Genomic DNA, 19,147 nt, shown 5'->3' on the forward strand with positions numbered 1-19,147 from the left:
GGGGCCCCAAGAGCCTGCCATCCCTGTCCTTAAGCTCCGCCACCTCCCAGGAAGTCCCAGCCAACTGAGGGAACACTGCCAGATGTCGGTGTGTCCCTGTCCACTCAGGTGCCCTGGTTCCAGGGACAGGAGTACCCACCAGGAAACATGTCCCCAGGTGCTTTCCAGACGATGAATAGCAGGGCTCTGCAGGGCCAAGACAATGGCATGGAGGGCAGTGTAGTTCCTGAGGTTCAGACTCCCCTGGGACGGAAGACAGAGCTGAGAGCGTGGCCTGCTTCTCTACTCTGTCCCCCCATGAACTCCTGTCCTTAAGGAGACAGACATCCAGGGAGCCCAGCACACCTACTACCTGCTGAGCAGCCCTCCTGGGTGGAGGACTGTAGCTCAACCCAAGGAAGGGGCCAGGGATGGCTGTCCCCCCCTTGGGACCTGTGAGTGCAGGTCTGCACACCCCTGGCAGGAGGGGCCCAGGGACTGTGCAGGGCAGACCACAGGCACCCATTCTGAGAGCTGGCCAAGGAGGGGACCCCGGGGGCATCCCATGACATACCATGGCCACCCAGATCCAGAACCTAACCACTTCGGCCCTGTCCGAGGCCATCATGCTCGGGGTCCCGAGGCAGGTGGTGGTGACCAACTTAACCAAGGCATCAAATTCCCTGAGGACCCTATACGTCCTATACGTGGTGAGAGCCAGGCGCTCAATGTCTCCCATCTGTGGCTGGTTCCGTAAGTAACTGTTAAATTCCGCAAAGTCCATCCTGTCGTACAGCCCCTGGGGATCACAAGGGAGGGTCATCCAGCTGTGCCCCTGGTGCCCCTGTTCCCAGGCAGGGTCACCGGTCAGAGCTGGAGCCCAGGCAGCTGAGGACGTGCTGTGAGCCTCGTGGCCATCCGGACTTCAGACCCTGTCCACTGAGGCACCCAGTGGTGGGGAACAGAGGGGCTTTGCTCACAGGCACCCTCACTCACCTCCTCCCTGCAACAAAAGGCAGCTCACGCCTGCCCAAACTGGGGCATCTGCCACCCCGTGGACCCCACTGCCCACTCAGGTGCAGTTTCCCCCAAAACAACTCCACCCAGAGCCTTTGTTGGTGTCAGTGTCTCCCACAGTCAGTCCATGGCAGGGGCCTCTGAAGTGTGGAGGCTGTGGAAGCCTGCCAGGCCAATGGCCCGAGGACCTAAGGCCCTGGCAGCACCTCCCTGAGCACCCCTCCCCTGCCCTGCCCCTCCCAGCCCGGCCAGGCCCTGCCCACCTTCCCTCCGCTCCAAATCATTGGTCTGCAAGGATCCCTAAGGGCCGGCCCTATTGTCCCCGTGTGGTCAGTGAGGGCTTGGGGGCGAGGAGAGTCTTTCAGGGCACATGGTGAGTCTGGGGGGAAGCTGGGACATGGGCCCAGATCACAGGAGTCCATGTCAGGGACGGCAGGTCTGGGGCAGCCCGTGACACAGGGAAGGCCCACCCCCGACCCTGAGAGCCCGCTCAGCTCACCGCACAGATCAGGGTCAGCTGCTCGGCCACCAGGCCATGGGGAAATGCCAGAATGGTCCACTCCTCCTTCCTCCACACGTGCCGGGTGATGGCGACACAGGCGCGGGTGGGCTCCGGGTCCGCCTCTGGCTCTGCCAGTCCCGGTGCCATTCCTGCAGGTGCCACGGGACCCGGGACCAAGGGCTCATGGGGCTCCAGCTCGGGGCCTGGCACCGGGGCTGAAACCACTCCTGGGATGTCCCAGGGGCTCATGGGGTCTGGACATGGCTCTGGCTCTGTAAGGCCTGGTACCATCACGGCAGTTGCTCTGCGCACCAGGCCTGAGGGCTCCTGGGGCTCCAGCTTGGGTCCTTGCCTCAGAGCTGAGGCCTCTGCTGGGATGTCCTCCGGCTCTGCAGGGGCTGAGGCGGATGACAATGGCCGTAGCTCCCGCACAGGGGTCTGAAAGAGCGCCTGGACTCGCTGTAGCCACGAAGCCAGCCTTCCCTTTGTCTCTGGAGCCAGCTGCGTCTGCCGTGGGTCTGGAGCGCAGGACACAGAGAAAGGGTCACCCCGGGGCTGATTTCGCATGACTTACAATGACAGAAGAGCCCTCAGTGCCTTGAAGGGAACCCCAGTCTGGGAAGCCCACCCTAGACAGTCCCCTGGCCGCAGCCCCTCACCTTCCAGCTCTGAAAGCGTGGGCCCCAGTTGCTCGTCCTGCCAGGTAACGTGCCTAGCCCGTCCCATCCTGCGGCTGCGGGAAGGCCTGGGGGTGGCAGAGTGAGAAGCCTGGTCTTTCCAGCCGCACTGCCCTCCGGGTCCACCCTTGTGTGGGCCTGGCCGCTGTGCACTCCCCTGCCTGTCCCGGCACCTGCCCCTCCCCCTTCCTGACCCTGCGTGTCTGTCCTGGGACCCCATCCTCTCCCATCCTCCCGAATAGGAAGTCCCCAGTCGTCAGCCCCCCCATGGGAATCCAAAGCTGAGTGACCTGTTGGGCTCTGCTGTGGGCTCATGGGGCTCCCGCTCGGGGCCTGGCTCTGAGGCTGAGGCCACTGCTGGGACATCCTCCAGCTCTGCAGGAGCTGAAGCAGGTGACACCAGCCGTCTTGCCAGCACAGGGGTCTCAGGGAGCTCCTGGATGGGCTCTAGCCGTGAAGCCGGCCCTCCCCGTGTCTCTGGAGCCAGCTGCCTCTGCCGTGGGTCTGGAGCGGGACACAGAGAAAGGGTCACCGTGGGCCTGATTCCCCGCGCCTTACAATGACAGAAGAGCCCTCAGTGCCTTGAAGGGAACCCCAGTCCGGGAAGCCCACCCTAGACGGTCCCCTGGCTGCAGCCCCTCACCTTCCAGCACCGCCACCGTGGGCCCCAGGTGCTCCTCCTGGACCAAGTGGTGGAGGACTTGGCCCACCAGGGTGGATGAAGGCTGGCTGCCGTGGAGGTCGCTGGGCACGCTCTCAGGCTCCCAGGCAAGGCGCCTAGCCCGTCCCATCCTGCGGCTGGGGTAAGGCCTGGGGGTGGCAGAGTGAGAAGCCTGGTCTTTCCAGCCACACTGCCCTCCGGGTCCACCCTTGTGTGGGCCTGGCCGCTGTGCACTCCCCTGCCTGTCCAGGCACCTGCCCCTCCCCCTTCCTGACCCTGCGTGTCTGTCCTGGGACCCCATCCTCTCCCATCCTCCCGAATAGGAAGTCCCCAGTCGTCAGCCCACCCATGGGAACCCAAAGATGAGTGACCTGCTGGGCTCTGCTGTGCTCCCCCAACCCCAAGCCCCAAACTCCTCCTCCCCCCATTCTGTGAGATGGGCAGCACCTCCTCTGGACCCAGTGAACGCTCACATTTTCAATTCCCCCTCTGGCCCCTCGTCATGCCCCCTGTTGCTTGAGGAGGCCGTGACGGCATCAGTCGTGACACTCCCTGGCCGTGACCTGCGGATGATGCCTGAAGTGACTGCCCGAGTCCACCCGGGATGGGGTCCCAGTATTGTGTCTGCTTCCTTCACTCAGTTGTGCTAAGTGTCCCCAAAGGGTCTGCACAAAGTGGGCACTGCGTACCTATTGTTGCTTAAGGAAGTCCTACCAGAACTTCTCCAGGTACCCCTCTCCTGCCCCCAGAGGTCCCTCATGTGGCGACAGTGAGGACAAGGACCCGGCCCAAACACAGGGAATCGCGAGCCTCCGTTCCAAAGGCTGCTTCCCATGTGCTTTTCCAAATGAGCCAGGCTCCAGGCCACTGACGGGTGAGGCCAAAGGCTTTCATCGGGTACAGAGAAGTAAGCCCCGAAGTGGCCCAGCTTGGCCGGCAGTCCTTTACCATGCCGGGCACCAGGGGAACCCCTCTAAGGCTCCTCCCATGTTCCCCATGGGCACCCTAACAGGCTGATCGCCAGCCTCCCTGCCTGTCAGAGGAGCACGCTGAGGCTCAGACACGTGGGGACACGCAAGACACACCGCGGGCTGTGGGCAGAGGCCCGACTGGCCAAGGAGGGGTTGGGTGCTCACCGGGGGAGCCGCTGGCCCGTGGTCAGCTGGTCAGCATCATCGGGTGGGAGTGTGGCCTCGGGAGCGCTCCGGCTGGTGTTTGGAGCTGGTTCCACTCGTGCCTTTCGCTTTCTCCACTTCCTCCTCACACCTATCCAGGGATCCCTGCACTTGCGGACCTCAGTCCCATGGACAGATGGCTCAGGTTCAGGCTAAGGGGGGAAACAGGGATATAGTCAGTGGGAAACCCAGGAATCACCAGGACGAGGCAGGTTTGCAGCTCACCCGAGAGCCCCCAGCCCCCTGGGGTGCGAGCAAGGAGAGGCACGGGGTGCCCCCGGGAACAAGGTTCCAGGCCCTCTGGAGTGGTCCTGTCAGCCACTCTCGTGGGGAAGCCCTGGGAGGGAAGGGATCCTGGGTGTAGACAGCCTGCCCCAGGTCCAGGGAGATGGAGTAGGTGAATCCATCCACCAGCTCCTCCACGCTCCCCAGGGTGGGGCTCTGCAAAGCCGGCACCTGGTAGCTGGGGAGGAGGCACCCATGGTTGCGTGGACCTCCCCACAGGGGGCAATGTGGGCCCCCAACTCTGCCCCCGAGATCAGGCCCACAGGGCCATCTGCATAGACATCCAGTCCCTCAGGGAAGAGGAGGACACCCCTGGGCTCAGGATTAACATGTGGGTGGAAGTACCTGGTCCCAACACTCACCTCCATGTCCTGAATCATGAGACCAGAGCTGTGACACTGACTGCCCCCTGCTCCCCAGCCTTCAGTCCCACCCATGCCCCATGCCCACCGCACACACACAAGGGGCCTGGGGAAACGTCAGCCAGGATGGGTCACACTCGTGGCCTGGCCCTGGAATGGCCCGCTCTGGGCTGCCCTGTGTTACCTCGGGGCTCCTCGGGATACACGGATAGAGGCGTTGGAGGAGGTCACTGAGCCAACGCCCACAGCGAGCAGGAAGACTCTCCCTCTCGGCTTCCCTGACTCCCTCGCTTTCAGAAGGCTCCGCACAACAAGACCGCATGTTGCTCTGTCGAGCGCCTCCGGTCAAGTGAGCTGGACTGGGTTCTGCGACCAGGAGCTGGGTTCCATCCGTCCGGGTCACAATTGAGGTTCTACTTGGCATGTCATCAGTGACATCACTTCTTCAAGGGCCCCTCCCTGCATTCAGACACGCCCACGTGCCCCTCTGGGCTGCTGACTGCCCCCCCTCCTGGCCCTTGGCATGCATGAGTACACACATCTCCACCAGAGCCCTCCCCACGCTCTCTGGCAATGTCACCGGGGTCCCAGCTCTGAGGAGACAAGAGCTGAGCTCAGTCCGCTTTTTCTCACTAGTTCCCTGTCCTGCTGAGGCCACAGCACCTCCCAGGACCTGCCCAACATCCCAACCTGCACAGGGAGGGTCACGCCAGACATTTCTCCCTAAGGACATCCCCAGGGATACATGGATGACACCTCCAGCTCCTGGGGACTGGCGTCACATGTGTCTGACACACAGACTCAGAGATGGAAGAATGCCAACCAGGCTTGGCATGGAGCATGGAACACCACGCAGGTCAGGCCGGGGTCCAGGCCGTGTGATCTTGGGCAAGTCAGTCCCCTTCTAGGCCGTTTTCAGGTGTGCACCTTGAAGGGGCAGCAATGAGAGGAGATCCAGGTGTTGCCATCTACTGCCTTCCACCTTCCACAGGTCCAGGCTGCTCTCAAATCTGAAATCCGCACCAGGCGTGTGTGTGTGTTTGGGGTGGTGGTGCAGATACAGCATCTTATTCTTCACCTTAGAAGGGATAGCTTGGCATGCCCACAAGATAGATTTCTAGTAACTTCTCTAAGATGAAAGGTCCCTCAATTTTTGTTGGATTTAGTCCACCTTCTGACATGTGACTGCGCTGTCAATATGCCTAGATGAGCTGTACTTCCTGATCACTGGGTCCAGTCAGCCTAGTACCATCAATGGGATGGGCCAGTGTGACGGCTTCTGGAAGAAAAAGGAGATGAAGCTTCCTTCTGTCTAAATGACAACCCAAGTCTGGAGGTCTGATATGCCTCTGAGATAGTTTTCTCTCCTTGCCGGCTGAAAGCTAACTGCCCTGCTGGTCTTTACTCACAGGAAGAGAACAAAGAGCATTTTCCTGACCAATACTTACACACTGGGTGCTTGGGGACCAAGTGATGAAGCCCCATGTGCAGCAGGAACTGCAGTTTGAGACACTCTGATTACACTGACAATCATTCACTGTCATCTCCAAGATTCGTCTGTTTTCTAAGTAGGCTAAATGAGTGACTTCAATAAGGGTATGTGGAAATCACCACCCGTTCTTCTTTCAAATCCTTGGTGTCACCAGGCATTACTGCTTTCAATGTATACAGGGAGTTCTAGAGGCTTGTACTTGCCCTGCCACACAGCATGAACTCCTGGCCGGCACAGTCCCCCGTGTCTAGCAAGGAGGAAGCCGGGAGCTCTGCGTCCCTGACAGCTCGGCCCTGTGGCCTCTGACACTGAAGGAGCGGCACTGCGGGCACTTGGTCGGGGTGGGGGGTGCTGCTCCTGATACCAAGACCCGGTCCTCGTCCCTGAGGTCAAACCACAAAACACAATGACAAGGGTTTGAAGAAAGGAAAGAATAGTTTATTGACTTGCTAGCAAATGAGGGAGTGGCCAGCTCCTGCCTTGAAGAACCACCGTCCTCCTGACACAAGCGGTCAGGGCTTTTCAAGGGGAAATGGTAGGAGAGGGGCTGGGGTGCCGACACATGAAGTAGCAGCCTGCAAAGGTCCAAGCAGACATTCCTCCTCCGATTCACTAGCTTTGTGTTTTTCTTTTCTGATGCTCCTCAGTTCCCGGGGACTGGATGCTTGGGGTTGAACAAAATCAGCTTTCAGCTTTAACTCTGACCCTCAGACTAGGAAAATCTGAAGAACAAGAAGAAACTGCCACCCCATCCACCTCTGCCCATTAGTGGACAAAGTTTCTGGGGCTGTTTGAGTTCACTTTCTAGTAAATGTTAGTGTTCAGTTTTGAACAAAGATTTGATTCCCCTTTTCTTCTATTACAAATTCATTTCTTACTGTTACATTCCTTAACAGCAGCCCAAAAACTGATCATGAAATGCCTTGAGGGAGAGTTTCTGACTATTACCTGAAGATAGGCACAAGTTGAAAAACACAGCTCTAAGCGTTTCTTGGAATATCAGTGCTGGCTGATAAGACAGGAACTGCCATCTGCGGTTCAGATTTCCAGTGGACTTGGCTTATGTGTTCAAATTCTGCAAATGTTGCTGTTAGAATCAGCAAGGGGCTGTCTCCTTGCAAGTGCTTGGAGCTGACAGCCTTGCATTTAATACTCGCATGCAGAATTTTCTCAAGAGCCCCTCCCCCACTTCTAGCACATGAAGAAGTTGGGGAAATGAGAAGAGGGGGCCCACAGGTGCCTTTATGTCCAGACCCACTGCCCCACTCCCTCCACAGAGGCCTCAGGAGCCAAGGGGGCAGTGCTTGCAAGCCTAGGGCCTCCACTTTGCCTTCCAGGCTGCTCCCCCTGCTGCTGCTGCTGCTGCTGTTGCTAAGCTTGTTAGCACTTTCAGAAACTTAGGAGAGAAACACAAGCGCAACTTGGGCCTCACTGAGGTTTCGGTTCAGTGAACAGGTGAGCCTACAGCTCCCAGGAGTCAGCCTGACCTGGCCCTGCCCCTGCCAGTCCTTCAGTTCTATCTGTGCTGTGAGTACCAGCGCTGGCCCTTCCTGCTGGGAACCTGTTAGCCGATGCCGTTGCTGAGTGCCTCCTGCCTTGTGCAGCCGGCCGGGTATGCAGCTGCCCCCATGCTGCCCCCTCTCCACACAATACCCTGGGACTCTGATACTACGTTCATGTCTTCTCTCATTCAAGTTTTTAATTTTAGCCATTCTCATGTGCATTGTCTATGTTTTCCACCTACATTTCACTTCCATGTCCCTCATGAGTCATTAAGAAAAAAAAAAGTCGAGCCACACATGGACTTGGAGCAAATTCTTGCAAGTCATACCTCAACAAAGGACTTGTATTTACAGTATATAAAGACCTGCTACAGCCCAATGGCAAGAAGACAAGTAACCGTTCCTTGTTCCCCTGGAAACAGGAGGAAAGGCAAGTGAGGTGTCCCAGGAGTCCCGCCAGTTAGGTGAGGGAGATGGCCCCCATCACCAGCCATTGTCAAACTTGACCTCCATTGCTGCCCAGCCCTGGCCATCCTTCCCTGGACTCCCAAAGTGTCCCCAGCCCTGACCCCACATCCTGTCCCCAGCCTGCAGCACAAAAGGGTGGCGTCCTACTCTGATGTAAACCTTTGTGTGGCCTTACCACTCTCAGACTAAGGGCCAAAGCTGCCTCCCCCTGGAAAACCGTGTGGTTTAACCCAGCCACTCTCCTCTTGGCCACAACAGAGGAGACTCCAGGAGCTCAGCCCTCTTAGGTTCTGGGTGGGCCTTCTTCACCGGTGTCCCAGTGCCCAGGACAGTGTCTACAATGTGGTGGGTTTTGATAAACTTGATATGTCAAAACCATTAGCTCTCCTGCCTAAACCAGGATGGGGCACTGGGGGAAGTTCAAGAGACTCTGTCAAGTTCCACATAATGGACGGCTACCCCTCAGCTTGGCAACCTGCTATATAGCCCTATACCGTCCCTTAGCTGGAAGGGCCTGGGTCTCTGACACCAGTTCCCCGAAGGGATTACTTACGAAAGTGACTCCAGGGGGCTGTTGCCTGGGGAAGATGCTCAAGGTGGCGCTGTGATGTGGTGAGGACCAGGGCGGGTGAGCCCACTGCCTCCATGTGCTGACCGACAGCCTGAGCCCAAAGGCCCCATCCTTCCCGGGCCTCTGCATGGGAAGATTCCTGGGGAACAGCCACACACAACTTCCTAGAGCTGAACCTGGCCAGCTGAGCCTAGAGGGCAGTCACTTTTCACCAGTGCTGAGCACACACGGACAGGTGGAGGCAGAGCGTCTGGCCATCCACGTCCCTGTACACTCTGGATTCTCTTCCCAGGCCCAGCACCCTCCTGGCGACCCAGGTGTGCCTGCTTCCGGGAGCGCCTTCCTTATACACTGGAGGGCGGGACCAGGCCAGGTGGGGTGGGGCTCCATTCCCCAGAGTTTCTGTGTTGGGAAGGGGACAGAGGTCGGGCCAGGGCCTCCCGTCCTCCTGTGGCCAGTGGGTGGGAACCCGCTTTCCGACGAACAGCTGTTCCGATCCGTGTATGGCTTGTTAGAGGTAAAACTTATTTTTTCTAGGTATTGGAAGAGCCTTTTGCCATATATATTATATACATACATCCTCCGTCGGACCTGGAGATGGGGCTGAGGGAAGCGGGCAGTGAATGGGATTTTTTTTTTTCCTGTCAGAAAACGTGACAGGACATGCTTAAATATAGCATTACCTGGCAAAAAAATATCATCCTTCCGTCCGGATTCTACCTTTTTCAGTGAATGGATGTCAGCCAGAGGGGAGGAAGGGTCTCCGGTTTCGGGTTCCCACCCAGCGCCTGCAGGCATCCTCCCCTCCGCGCACAGCCTCAAGGGCCCCCCTGGGCTTCCCGACACTAAAGCGGCCTCGTCCCGTGGGGGCATCAGGCTTAGACCCTCTGTGCCTGCTGCTTTCAAGTCAAGGCGGAAGACTTGGGTGTGGAGTTCACGTGGCCACTAGGAGTTCGTGGCTACTCGGAAAGCGCGTGTCTCCGCAGCCCAGGATCACCCCCGACAAAAGCCGATTGTGCCAAGGCATTCCTCAAATGAAAAGGGAAATTAATGATTCCTTCTGTTAGAATCCCTTTCCATCCTAAAAACGGCATTTTTGCATACTTATTCGTACATTTCCTTAATAGCCCTCGCATAGAGATGTGTACAGGTGCGAGGAGAGCAGTGATTGTCCAAACCCTTAAAGAGCCCAACAGTGGCTCCTGCACTCAGACTCTTAGTAATCACTCCTGGCTGGTGCTGGGGTGACTGTGACAGTGGTGACAGCGTTCACACGAATAGCATGTTCAACAGCATGGGTCCTCTGAGACCTCTGGCAATTTTATGTATCACCTCACTTTGCCACTCGCCACATTTTGCCTTGTGTTGTAGTTATTTCTAAACAAATGCTTGAGTAGGAGGATTGTGTTTACTTATTTCCATTTACTCCATGAGGGAGAGCACTAGGTTCATGTATATTAATTAGTAAGTGCTTTAGGGTATGTATGTAATTGAAAATCTGTACACCTGAAACTCATGTATCAACTATATCTCGATTTTAAAACAAGAAAGAAATTGGTGGTAATGGTTGTTCAGTAACTGCTTTTCTTAGAACCATATAGAAGTGCTTGGCCGTGGCCAAGAATGTTTGACCACCTTGGTGCAAACTGCCTAGCTTATTGCAGTAATTTCCTAACTGGTTCCACCAAGTCTTTTCTTGCCACTCTTGAACAGAATTTCTTTTTTTTTTTTTTTTTTTTAGATAATTATTTTTTTATGGAAGGGTAGTTGACACACAGTATTACATTACATTAGTTTCAGGTGTACAACATAGTGATTCAACATTTATATACATGACAATTCTAGGTACCAGCTATCACCATACCAAAGCAAGCTGTTACAATATCTTGACTATATTCATTACATCCCGGTTACTTATTATTTTACCATTGGAAGTGTATACTTTTTTTTTTTTTTTGTGAGGGCATCTCTCATATTTATTGATCAAATGGTTGTTCACAACAATAAAATTCTGTATAGGGGAGTCAATGCTCAATGCACAATCATTAATCCACCCCAAGCCTAATTTTCATCAGTCTCCAATCTTCTGAGGCATAACAAACAAGTTCTTACATGGAGAACAAATTCTTACATAGTGAATAAGTTCTTACATGGTGAACATTACAAGGGCAGCCATCACAGAAACCTTCGGTTTTGCTCATGCATTATGAACTATAAACAGTCAGTTCAAATATGAATACTCATTTGACTTTTATACTTGATTTATATGTGGATAACACATTTCTCTCTTTATTATTACTATTTTTAATAAAATGCTGAAGTGGTAGGTAGGTACAAGATAAAGGTAGAAAACATAGTTTAGTGTTGTAAGAGAGCAAATGTAGATGATCAAGTGTGTGCCTGTAGACTATGTGTTGATCCAAGCTAGACAAGGGCAATAAAACATCCACGTATGCAGAAGATTTCTCTCAGAGCGGGGGGGTGAGGTTCTAAGCCTCACCTCTGTTGATCCCCAGTTTCTCACCTGATGGCCCCCCTGTGACTGTGCCTGTCTTAGGTTGTTCCTCCCTTGAGGAATCTTACCCATCTCTGGCTAACCAGTCATCTTCCGGGGCCATACAGGGAAACGTAAAGTTGGTAAGTGAAAGAGAAGCCTTATTGTTTGAAGTGGTTAGCTTTTTATTTCTTTGCATATTTATGCCCTGTAGCTTCTATGCCCAGCATTTGTCTTGAGGTATCTTTACCACTTGGAAGAATTATGATACTCGGTAAATTTGATATGAGGCACGAATTCTATTTAAGGGTTGTAATTAGGAAGGAAGAAGAAAAGCTATAGAAGTAGCAGGCAACAGAAAACCTGGGAAGATTGATTATTTCTTTCACATATCTTCTTGTAGAGTAACTTCAGCATGTATAGGTTTTAAGCTACTACTTAAATTGTGCACACACATTAACATAATAGGAGTATAGTTACATAACCAAAGCATACCTGTAATTACCAGCCATCTCCAGTGAAACCAAGAAAACCAGTTAGGCACCTTAGGCATTTGTGAAAACTTATCTATGATATGGTGGATATGGTCCAACTGAACTTGAAGTCTGAGAGAAATCAGACAAATTAAAACAACCCATTCCTGGGGAATGTTCACATCCCTTATGTTCTTTTAACAGTAAATAGTCTGTAGTTGTAAGATCTTGGAGCGCTACAATTTGCACTTCTCCTAATTCTTGGTTGAGTTCCAACAGTATAGATCCAGTCAAATTTGTTGTTTTACTGTATGCACAGGCCAGCTTAGATATCTCCTTCATTCCCATGGCAAGTCCAGGAACTGGTGGGATGAGTGCATCTACAGCTGTAGCAGTGCATGGATCTTTGTTGGGGTTTTTTCATGATCATCTTCTGGCATGAGTCTTCCAGAGTGCAGATGTTGGAAGTTCTTTTTCATATCGTATCCTAGTTCATTTTCGGGGTAGCGCAATTAGGCTTTGATCCTCCGTATAAACACAAACAGACCCTTTGCCTACACTTTTATATGCCCTTTATACTCTTGTGTAGAACTCATTGGAGGTTACCACACAGGAACTGCCCCTTTTTTTTTTTTTTCGTATCACTAATCTACACTTACATGACGAATATTATGTTTACTAGGCTCTCTCCTATACCAGGTCCCCCCCATATAAACCCCTTTACAGTCACTGTCCATCAGCTTAGCAAAATGTTGTAGAATCCCTACTTGCCTTCTCTGTGTTGTACAGCCCTCCCTTTTCTCCTACCCCCCCATGCATGCTAATCTTAATACCCCCCTACTTCTCCCCCCCCTATCCCTCCCTACCCACCCATCCTCCCCAGTCCCTTTCCCTTTGGTACCTGTTAGTCCATTCTTGAGTTCTGTGATTCTGCTGCTGTTTTGTTCCTTCAGTTTTTCCTTTGTTCTTATATTCGACAGATAAGTGAAATCATTTGGTATTTCTCTTTCTCCGCTTGGCTTGTTTCGCTGAGCATAATACCCTCCAGCTCCATCCATGTTGCTGCAAATGATTGGATTTGCCCTTTTCTTATGGCTGAGTAGTATTCCATTGTGTATATGTACCACATCTTCTTTATCCATTCATCTATCGATGGACATTTAGGTTGCTTCCAATTCTTGGCTATTGTAAATAGTGCTGCGATAAACATAGGGGTGCATCTGTCTTTCTCAAACTTGATTGCTGCGTTCTTAGGGTAAATTCCTAGGAGTGGGATTCCTGGGTCAAACGGTAATTCTGTTTTGAGCATTTTGATGTACCTCCATACTGCTTTCCACAATGGTTGAACTAACTTACATTCCCACCAGCAGTGTAGGAGGGTTCCCCTTTCTCCACAGCCTCGCCAACATTTGTTGTTGTTTGTCTTTTGGATGGCAGCCATCCTTACTGGTGTGAGGTGATACCTCATTGTAGTTTTAATTTGCATTTCTCTGATAATTCGCGATGTGGAGCATCTTTTCATGTGTCTGTTGGCCATCTGTATTTCTTTTTTGGAGAACTGTCTGTTCAGTTCCTCTGCCCATTTTTTAATTGGGTTATTTGTTTTTTGTTTGTTGAGGCGTGTGAGCTCTTTATATATTCTGGACGTCAAGCCTTTATCGGATGTGTCATTTTCAAATATATTCTCCCATACTGTAGGGTTCCTTTTTGTTCTATCGATGGTGTCTTTTGCTGTACAGAAGCTTTTCAGCTTAATATAGTCCCACTTATTCATTTTTGCTGTTGTTTTCCTTGCCCGGGGAGATATGTTCAAGAAGAGGTCACTCATGTTTATGCAGAATTTCTTAAAGAACCAATACATTTTATTTGCCACCGTTTTTTTCATCACTTTATTGAAAAATAATCCAAATGTCACATAATTCACCCATTTAAACTGTACAATTCAATGATTTGTAGTATATTCACAGAATTGTACAATCATCACCATATTCAATTTTGGAACATTTTCATCACCAAAAGAAGAAAACTCATATCCTGTACTTATCATACCCCTGAGTTATCATACCCCAGGCTCCCCCAATTCTATCCCTCCACAGCATTAGGCAACCACTAATCTACTTTCTGTCTCTACAGATTTGCCTGTTCTGGACATGTAATGTAAATGGATTCATGCGATATGTGCTCTTTTATGACTGCCTTCTTTCACTCAGCATAAATTTTCCCAGTAAAGAGTTGTGACAATATGTGTGAAATGTCGTTTGTGAGGGAATCTCATTGGAGCCTCAAGGCCCAGGGTTTTTATCGGGGGCTGGTCATGCAGACACCCTCTTCCTTGCACATACCAAAACCCAAACTCCCAGTAGAAAAGCTGATTACCACAAATCATATTGTTTGCACAATGAAGGCACAGTGAGCTACTCTTATCAGTTAGGGTGGTGGGAGCCCTCCCCCAGTTCCCAGATCCTAGTCAAGGCCCCAACTTGCCAGCAGGATTCTCAAAGAATAGCGCTCTCAGGCCTGTTATGTTAACTCATTTCTACACATATTTTGATAGGGATTGCATTGATTCCGTAGATCCATTTGTGGAGGATTGCCATCAACCATATTAAGTATTATATTCAGTGAACACGGGGATGTCTTTATAGTTATTTAGGTGTTTAATCTCTCTTGATGTCTTGTGGTTTTCAGCATAGAAGTCTTATACTTCTGTTAAATTTATTTCTAAGTATTTTACTTTGATGCCTTTGTAAGTGGAATTTTCTTAATTATTTTTCAGATTGTTCTTTGCACATGTATAGAAATACAGTTGAGTTTTGTATGTTGATCTTGTATCCTACAACCTTGAACTCATTTACTAGTTCTAATAGTGTTCTTATTTTTGTGGATTCTGTAGCCTGTTAATATGGTGAATTACGTGGATTGGTTTTTTTCAACCAGTCTTGCATCCCCAGAATAAACTCCATTTGGTCATGGTGTATAATACTTTTTATATATTGCTGCATTTTGTTTGCTAATATCTTGCTAAAGATTTTGCAGCTATTTTTATGAGAACTGTAGTGTTCTTTTTTTCATACTGTCTTTGTATGGTTTTGGTATCTTCTTGAAAGCTTTCTCATATAACTTGGGAAGTTTTCCCTCCTCTTCTGTTTTCTGGGAGAGATGGTCTAGAATTGGTGTTAATCATTTTTTAAACACTTGATTTAATTATCCAGTGAAGTTATCTGAGCCTGGAGACTTTTTTTTAATTGCAAATTGAATTTCCTTTAAAGTTTGGAGCTATGCAAATGATTTAGTTCAAACTGGATGTATTATGGTTGTTCATGATTTCCAAGGAATTTGTCCATTTCAATTAAGTTGTCAAATTTATGTGTGTATAGTTCCTAGTATTCCTTTATTACCCTTTTGATGTCAGTCGGGTCTGCAATGATATCCTTTGTTTCATTCTGATATTGCTAATTTGTCTTTTTTCTTTGTCGATCTTGTTAGAGGTTTGTCAGTTTTATTGATCTTATCAAAGAACCAGCTTTTTGTTTTATTGATTTTCACTATTGGTTTTTCTGTTTCTTTTTTTTTAAATCATAGGAGCTATTTCACTTGCATCATAGGATCAGTTTTTATTAAAGTATAGTTGACACAATATTATATTAGTTTTAGGTGTACAACAGTGATTCAACAGTAATATACATTAAAAATGCTCACCACAATAAATGTAGTTACCATCTGTCACCACACAAAGTTATTACAGTATTATTTATTTATAACAATATATCAATAATATAATATGATTATTGACTATGTGCCCTATACTGTACTTTTCATCCCTGTGGCTTACTTGTTTTGTAATGGGAAGTTTGTACCTCTTTATCCCCTTCACCTGTTCTGTCCATCCCTCCATTCTTCCCTCCCTATGGCAACCACCAGCCTGTTCTCTGTGTCTATGAGTCTATTTCTGTTTCATTTGTTTTTAGTTTTCATATATCATATTCCACAAATTTCAATACATTGTAGTTTCATTTTCATTCAGTTCAGTGTATTTTTTGATTTGCCCTAAGACTTGCTCTTTGATGGATGAGGTATGTTGTTTAGTTTCCAAGTGTTTGGGGATTTTCCTGTTATTTTTGTTATTGATTCCATTGTGGTCAGAGAACACACTCGGTTCTGATTTCAATTATCTGGCATTTGCTGAGGTTTGTTTTATGATTGAGGGTATGGTCTATTTGGTAAGTGTTCCACGGGAGCTTGGAAAGAATGGGTATTCTGCGGTTATTGTATGGGGTGCTCTATAAACGTCAATTAGATTCTGTTGATCGTGGTCTTGAGTTCTTCTATATCCTTGCTGATCTCTCCTTTCAGTTCTGTCAGATTTTGCTTCATATATTTTGCAGGCCTGTTGGTTGATGCAGACACATTCAGGAATGCTGTGTCTTCTTGGTGGATTGGCCCTTTTATCATTATACAGTATTAGCCTCTGTCCCTGGTAATTTACTCTGCTCTGAAGTTTACATCTGGTATTAATATTGCTGCTACTGCTTTTTTTTCTTTTTTTAAAATTAATGTATGTATGGGATATCTTTTTCCACTTTTCCATTTTCAACCTACTCATATCATTATATTTGAAGGGGGTTTCTTGCTGACAACATACTGCTGGGTCATGATTTTTGAAAATTGACTTTGCCAGTCTCTCTTTTCATTCCTTAAAATGATTTACATTTAATGTGATTATTGATCTCGTAGGGCTAGATTTCACCATTTTATTTTTTGTTTTCTGACTATTCCTTCTGTTTCTCATTTGTGTATTTTCTTTGTCCCAACTTCCAGTCCATTACCAAGACGTTTAAGCTTTATTTTATTATTTTTTGTACATAACTCCTTCACGCACATGGCTTCGAGTGCTGTGTGTGATGCGACCTAAGGATCCAATTTAATTGTTTTCAACATGGACTCTCACTTCCCAGGTCCTTTTGTGGAATAGCTTCCCCTTCCCCGCTGCTGGGACACAGACCCTCTCCATCTTGGAACCAATTCCTGACCTGCATCGGGTGTCTGTGGGCAGTTAATTCCCATCAGTTGGTCAACATGCTTCTCCCTGTGCCAATATTTCTGACTTAATTACAGGCTTTGTAATGGGCCCCAGTGTCTGGTAGGACAGGTAACACCGCCCTGTTCTACTGTAGACGTGTCCTGGCTATTTCCAATCTTCTGACCTTCCAGATAAATTTTAGAGCTGTCATTTATTCCTCTTCCCGCTATGAGGCTTTTTTTGGATGAACCCACTTTCACACGGCCGGCGTCTTCCCCTTCCTGTTTGGGGATGAACGTCAAGTTCATTTTAAGCTCCTGGCTGTCTGTGTGCCCTTCTGTTCCCACTCTGGGTAGAGGCCATGGTTCAGAGATTTTTTTTCCTGGTTAAATGCTGGGTCTCTCCAGAGCTGCTCATTTGGGTGGTAGCCCCGTTGCTCAGGGATATCAGTGATAAGGCCAGCCCCAGTGCTCGGGTCTTGGGGAATGGGGTGACACCCCAAGTCTCCTCAAAACCCCCTCACTTCCTGTGTCTGGGCTTCCCTCAGCATCACCGGGAAGTCAGCCCTGGGGAGGCAGATTGCTCTGTGCACTGCACGGGCCCACCCAGGAGTGAGGAGGGGGGCCACCAGTGGGGTACTCCAGCTTCGGGGGGCAGGTGCGGCGCGCACCCATGGTTCTGCTGTGGCAGGAGGATGCTCAGAGCAGAATCTCCGGCTTCCGCCTTGAGGCAGCCTGCTGCCTCTGTCTCAGGCCTCGGGTATCCTTGGGTTTCCTCCAGCACCTCTGGCCTGGTCTCCAAGAGCTGCTGAGGTGTCCCTGGATCCTGGACATCAGTCCTGAGATCAGCCCTCAGGAGCCCAGAGGTCATTTTTAAAACACTTTATGTCAGGGAAAATCTCAAGAATGTGGTGACCCACGGGCTGTCCCCAGATTCACAGTAACCCAGGCGGTGCTGACCCCATTTCCACCCCCGCCTTCCCCCTCTATCTTACTAGGTCCCTGTGAATCCCAGGGTCACATTCCCCATCCAAGATGTGGGATTCTTCCTACAGAACAAGCCTGGCTCCAAAACCCACGGGGCAGCACAGGCCCTTCTGTTCCTCCTCCGCAGCCTTTGGGGCCCTCCCTATACTCCATCCTCAGGGCCCACATGCAGGTTGGCAGCTCGGGGCCTCAGTTTCCCTATATGTATGTAGGACGGGCATCCACCGGGTTGGGGCCTGGGGAGGGGTCCAGGCCGGACCTGGGAGATGGGATTAAAGGCCCAGGAGCTCTCCCTGTTTTTCTGTCCCCCTGGTCTCTCTCTCCCCATCTCTCCACTATCTCTCTTTTTCCTTGTCTCTGTGTCTTTGTCCCTCCCTGTCTCTCTCTTCTCTCCCTGGCTTTCTCTACCTGTACCTTGATCCAGGGCTTCCTAGCCTCTGGACCTGTGAGAAATAAAATGTTTGTTGTTTAGGCCACGCATGCCGTGGGATTTTTGTCTTAACTGCCCAACTAAGACCCCTGAGTCCTGGAGTCAACCTCGAGCCCTCAGCTAGCAGCTTCACCTCGGGACTCTGTTTCCCTGTCTGTAAAGTAGGGATGCTATGGGACCATCCTGGGGGCTATTAAATGATGCCTCTCCTGGCACTTGTAGCCCCTAGGCTATTATTATTACTGCGGTTGCTATTGTTGCCATCCCAGCCTTGGTTCTGTCCTGAGAGTTCCCGGCTGGCTGTCCCAAAGCTCTTCTGTCTGTCCTGACTCCACCCCACCCAGCATCCTGGGGCCCTGTCCCATTCCTCCTGTCCCACAGCCCATGACGCAGTTACAACAGTGAGGGAGAGAAGGGTCCACCCACTAGGCAGGTGGCTTAGGAAATTCCAGGGCAGAGCAGTACTGGGCACTGTTCATCTGGCACCCACCTGCACCCAGGAAGTGCTGGGTGGGCTTTTGTCTTTGCCCTTGTGAGCGGTTGAAGGAGCACATCCTGCACTTGCCAGGCAGCCCTGGCCATCCTAAGCTCAGCTGTGTCAACTGTCTGCTGGAACCTGCAGATTGTCAAGGCGGTTGGAGGCAACACAAAGACAGCTCCTCATATGGTGCTCACTCCCACTCCAGGCCCTTTGCACATGCTGTGCCCTCTGCCTAGGACCCTCTAACCCATTTGTACCTACAAATCTCTTCTTCCAGGTCTCTGTCAGGTGTGACCTCCTCCAGGAAACCTTCCGAGACCCCATGCAGGAGGTCCTAGCCCTGGTGTCTCCCTTTGGCAGATCTTGTCCAGGTTGTAATTTTGCATTCATGGTGATATTTGGATTAGTATTCATCTCCCTTGTTGATGAGGAGCCCTGGGCAGGCAGGGAGTGGGGTATCTGGCACACAGTAAGTATTTAATAAAGAAAGGTGGACTCAGTCTTTGAGTTTAGTAACTATTTATTAAGTCCCATCTTTCGTTCATGCAACAACTTTTACTGATCCCTGCAGG

At 50.4% G+C, this 19,147-nt stretch overlaps 1 long non-coding RNA gene across 3 annotated transcripts; it reads left to right on the plus strand.

Annotated features, from left to right (window-relative positions):
- The first annotated feature begins 1,912 nt into the window (after positions 1–1,912).
- On the plus strand, positions 1,913–6,986 carry LOC130682345 (uncharacterized). Of its 3 annotated transcripts, none has more exons than XR_008995572.1 (3): positions 1,913–2,201; positions 2,596–6,254; positions 6,798–6,986. It is a non-coding gene; the product is annotated as an uncharacterized LOC130682345 (long non-coding RNA). The 3 variants fall into 3 exon arrangements; XR_008995573.1 differs by having other exon boundaries at positions 2,596–5,068; positions 5,295–6,986; XR_008995571.1 differs by having other exon boundaries at positions 2,596–6,986.
- The last annotated feature ends 12,161 nt before the right edge of the window (positions 6,987–19,147 follow it).

Source organism: Manis pentadactyla, unplaced genomic scaffold, assembly GCF_030020395.1.
Source record: "Manis pentadactyla isolate mManPen7 unplaced genomic scaffold, mManPen7.hap1 scaffold_297, whole genome shotgun sequence".
Classification (NCBI taxonomy): domain Eukaryota; kingdom Metazoa; phylum Chordata; class Mammalia; order Pholidota; family Manidae; genus Manis; species Manis pentadactyla.